Genomic DNA, 5,039 nt, shown 5'->3' with positions numbered 1-5,039 from the left:
GAGAGAGCATAACGTTAAAGATTGAACTAACAGATTCTGCAGAATAGGAGAACAGAGAGAGAATGAAGCAGAATGATGAAATGGGGGTCCCTATGTCCTCCAAAAGTCTAAACCTATAGCAGCATAACTATAGAGATAGCTCAGGATAACCTGAGCCACCTTAACTATAAACTGTGGGGGATCAGATGCTTGGGAGCTTAGATCAAGGGTCACCCCCTTCCATTAAAATATTCTATTCTCTTTACTAATATTTTATTTTGTTTTATTATTAAACAGCACTGTGTTTCATTGTTAATGTTAAGCTGAACACTCATAAGAGTATATTGATAACTGTTCTGGCTGAGAGATTGAAATGAGTTTAGAAAGGGATTTGTTTTGAACAGGCATTTTAGGGCACCCTGGGGTCCAAAGTTTTCTGTTGGAGAAGAAGCTCAGAAGTTGATAGCAGCCATAGTGTGATGCACGTCAGATATACGAATGCTGTTTGTATTTCCAGAAGAAACGAAAAAGTAAAAGAAAATTTACAACCACCGCATGTCTCGACGTCACTTTGTTCGAGTGTGAAACAAAATATTGGAGGTCCCACCGAGATTTATATCAGCGCTTCGCCGCGGGACTTTCTTTTGAGTGATGCTGACTGTTGAAGCGAGCAGCAGCCGGAGCGCGCAGATGCTGGACGCGCCCGACACGGAGGAGCTGGCAGAGACCCTCTCTCAGCGGCTGTAGCTCTTACAGGTGGATCACCTCAAAGAGGTGTGTGCAGAAGCGAGTCCATAGATGCTGTGATTAACGATGAAGAAGAGGAGGTGGGGAGGTGCTATCTGCAGAGAATGCTAAAATCAATTGAACTGATATCACAGCATTCTGAAGTTACTGCTGAAGCGATGGCAACGAGTTACACGTCAGAAAATGCCCAGGCTGTAACTGAAATGAACTTAGCAGAAAAATACTCACAACTCCACCTTAACAACCAAGCTTTGCAAGAGAAAGTACGGAGGTTAAATGAACACATAAATAGTAAACCTCAGAGAACAGTGACTGAAAATGTGATGACAACAGCAGCAAATAGGCTTCCAGAAGTGACCATATGGAGGGAATTTAAAATATGTGGCCAGATAGGGTAGAAGGGACAGAAATACAGGCTCTCATACAACTCTCATAACTTAATGCATCAGATTGAGAGAGGCCTGTGTAAAGGACATAGTGAGGCTGAAGTAATCGAAGCTGTAATAAAATCAATCAGCCCTGGGTTAAGTATTCATGACATGCTGGAAATTAAACGTGATCTGACCCTGTCCAAGCTCAAAGCCACTTTAAAGGGACACTTCAAAGAGGATAGCTTTGCTGATACCTATCAAAGACTAATACATATCACACAGGATAGTCGTGAATCCCCCCAAAATTTCCTCTTCATGGCAATTGAACAAAAAGAGAGGCTGCTGCTTGCTTCAAGAGAAGTCGATGCCGATGAGCAGTATAGCGCCAACATTGTTCAGAGGAAATTCCTGAGGTCAGTCAGTACTGGACTGTTAAGTAACAACATTAAGTTTCAGCTGAAGCCCCACCTTGATGATCAAACTGTGACAGATGAGACCCTTATTGAAAAGATGAATGAGGCTGCAAGTGTGGATTCAGAACGACAGTCCTAACAGAAATCAGTGTGAGCATTGTTTTAAGTGTGGACAGTTGGGGCACCTCTCTAGAGGCTGCAGGGGACCCAAGAGATTAACTGTGAAACCTGATGGCATGAATGTGACTCTGCAAACCTCCACACATCCACAACCACACACTGTATCCCCAGGAGAAGCTGAAGAAATGGTGTATGAACGGCTCTGTGAACGAATTAGACAGCTGAAGGAGCAGGTGGAAAGGGATGAGAATACAAAAAAAAATCATAGGTTCCACCTATGCCAGTCACCTCTCCATACATCATCAAAACAAACTGAGGGCTCTAATAGGAAATAAGTGCATGGTGGACTGCTTCCTTGAGGATGTGCCAACCAAGGCTTTATAGGACACCGGCTCACAGGTCACCATCATGAATGAAAGCTTGAGGAGATCCCAGCTTCCCCACATCAAGTTACGCAGCACAGGTGAGCTCTTAGAGGAGGGAGAGACGTTGGTTGGGAAAGCAGCAAACCAGACTCCCATCCCCTTTGCAGGTTGGATTGAAGTAAAATTCAAACTAGGGTCAAAGGGAGGCCTGAATCCAGAACTGCTAGTGCCAGTGCTCGTCTCTAATGAGCCTGGAGTGGCTGAGCCACCGATAATTGGCTACAATGTCATTGAACATTTAGTAAAAAATGGCATGGAGCACCACCCTGCTGTCACATCCATAGCATTGAAAGAGGCTTTCTCATTTGACTGCAAAAAGGCAGATGTGTTAATCCACTTAGTAAAAACAGCTCACCAAACTAACGAAGAAGCATTGGTAAAAATAGGACGGCTAAAAACTGTGATTCCGGCGGGTCAGACCAAAGAGGTGAAATGTAGTGTGAGGATTAGTCCTCTCTCAAAGAGACAGGAAGTCCTGTTTGAGCCCGAGGTGGTCCCAAAATGGCCTGAGGGCTTGAACATCTCAAAGACAGTGGTCTGCCTGAAAAGGGGAAACCGGTCAGCATATGGATCCCAGTCACAAATGACAGCCATTCAGACATTACCTTAATACCGCGCACCGTACTGGGATACTTACAGCAGATCAAAGCAGTTTATCCAGTAGAAGCCAGACCGGTTGATGCAAGTGAAAAGAAAGCAGAGATCATCTCACCTGCCAGTGACTGCAACCTTCCAGCATCATACGAACCACGTGGAGAACACAAAGAGACGGAGGCATCCAAACATGATCGGTGGGACCCTACAGTGCCCATTGACCACCTGACTCCTGAGCAGCAAGATGAGGTAAGGAGGATGCTTTATGAAGAGTGTAATGCATTTTCAAAGGATGAGCGTGATGTGGGGTGCATCCCATCCCTGCAGCTAAAAATCAGGCTGAGCGACACAACGCCAGTAAGGCGGACTTATACATCTGTCCCCAAACCGCTGCTTAAAGAGGTGAAGGAATATCTGAAAGACCTGCTGAACAGAGGTTGGATACAAAAGTCCCGATCTCCATACTCATTACCCATAGTTTGTTTGCGCAACAAGGACGGGAGCCTCCGGTTGTGTGTGGATTATCGTGAACTGAACCGGAAATCCATTCCAGATCGTTATCCCATCCCTTGAGTGCAGGATATGCTTAATAACCTGAGTGGAAGTGCATGGTTCTCTGTCTTGGACCAAGGCAAGGCATACCATCAGGGATTCCTGGAGGAGAGTATCAGACCACTCACCGCATTCATAACACCCTGGGGTTTATATGAGTGGATCAGGATTCCCTTTGGCCTGTCCTCAGCCCCAGCAGAGTTTCAGCGAAGTATGGAGGAGTGCCTTGCAGGCCTCAGGGATCAAACATCTCAGCCATATTTGGATGATAATCTAGTCCACAGCCAGTCATTTGAAAATCACCTACGTGACATGAGAGAGGTGCTGCGTCATAATCAGACTCATGGAGTGAAACTAACACCAAGAAAATGTGAAATCTTCAAAGACAAGGTGAAGTTTCTGGGAAAGATTGTATCCAAGGATGGCTACTGCATGGATCCCGCTGAGATTGCACCCGTACAATCAATCAAAGACCGGACTCCAAAAACAGAGAGTGACTTGACGAAAACGCTGGGCTTTCTATCATACTATCGTCCATATATTCCCAACTTCTCACGCATTGCTCAGCCACTGTACAGCCTGTTGTCAAAATAAAATAAACCTGGAAAGGTAGGGAAAGGAGGAGGGTCTAATTTTTGCAATATTCCTCAGATGAAGGAAGGAAATTCTAGAAACCTCTTTGATATGGGATTTAAATGACAGGTCCAAAAGAGTACTGAAGGCAAAGCGTAAATGGTATCTAAAAAATTATTTCAGTCTAAGCGACAGCTATCCCTTGACTCCGATTGGGGTAAGTTTCATGGCTCTAGCTCATTCACAACCCTAATGGGAAGAGAAAAAAATTGGTTTGTCCCACCTTCTCCTCTGATTGGATTACATGCAGCTCCTCAGCTTCACTGACCTTTCAGGTGCTGAAAAACCCTTCCAAACAAATGATTGGTGAGCCAAAACCATAAATGGTATCTGAAAAAGTCTTTCATTGTGGGCGTCAGCCATCCTTCCGCTTTGATTGTGCCAAATTTCATGTTTATACTGAAAACTATTTGGCCACGGTGACGATGTAAAAATGTGGTTTGTCTGATTGAGGATTTTTCTCAGAATCATTTTCCTATGCCCAAACAAGTCAGCTAAACACCTAAACAATAAATGATACTGAAAAAATCTTCTTCAATGTGAGTGCTAGAAGTGTCTGAGGAAGGTGTATACCACGTTTCATGTTAGTACATCAAATGGTTAAGAAATGGGAGCAATAAGAATATATGTGTCATTTTGGATTTTTGTCTGTGATTTTTGGAAAGTCTCTCATTGGTTTTCTATTAGAGAAGTGTGGACTGTAGAGAAGTGTGCCAAACTGTAGGAAAACTGTAAATCCCACACAAATGAGGATTACATTTCCTGAATCCTGACAAAAATACCTACGTTTTGTTAAAATATTTAATTCAACTGAGTGAAAAATGAGGGAGTGAGAACAATTTGTCCGGAAAAACCAGAACAGCTCAAAAGCTGGGGCACGCACTCTAGCAGTTCAAGAATTCCGCCTATAGACTTCCGTTATAAAATTGAAAACCTGAAAATTTTTAATAAACTTTCAATCATTATTTTACAAAAAACTGTAAAGGATGTCAAAAAGCAGAAAAACAGAAATAGTTGAATGTTTGGAGAACATTTTAAAAGTTGAATGGTGCATCTAGCTGAAAGTATGATGAAGTAGATAAAGGTCAAAGATGGTGAAGTTTTAGCTGAATTTTGCTGAAATCTAAGAATTCTACATACATTTCAATGGGGCCAAAAATCACAGAAAAAGCTGAATATCACGAAAACTACCAAAAATATCTTTA

Source organism: Cyprinodon variegatus, unplaced genomic scaffold (assembly GCF_000732505.1).
Source record: "Cyprinodon variegatus isolate N-32 unplaced genomic scaffold, C_variegatus-1.0 Scaffold1016, whole genome shotgun sequence".
Classification (NCBI taxonomy): domain Eukaryota; kingdom Metazoa; phylum Chordata; class Actinopteri; order Cyprinodontiformes; family Cyprinodontidae; genus Cyprinodon; species Cyprinodon variegatus.
This window is presented reverse-complemented; position numbering follows the sequence as displayed.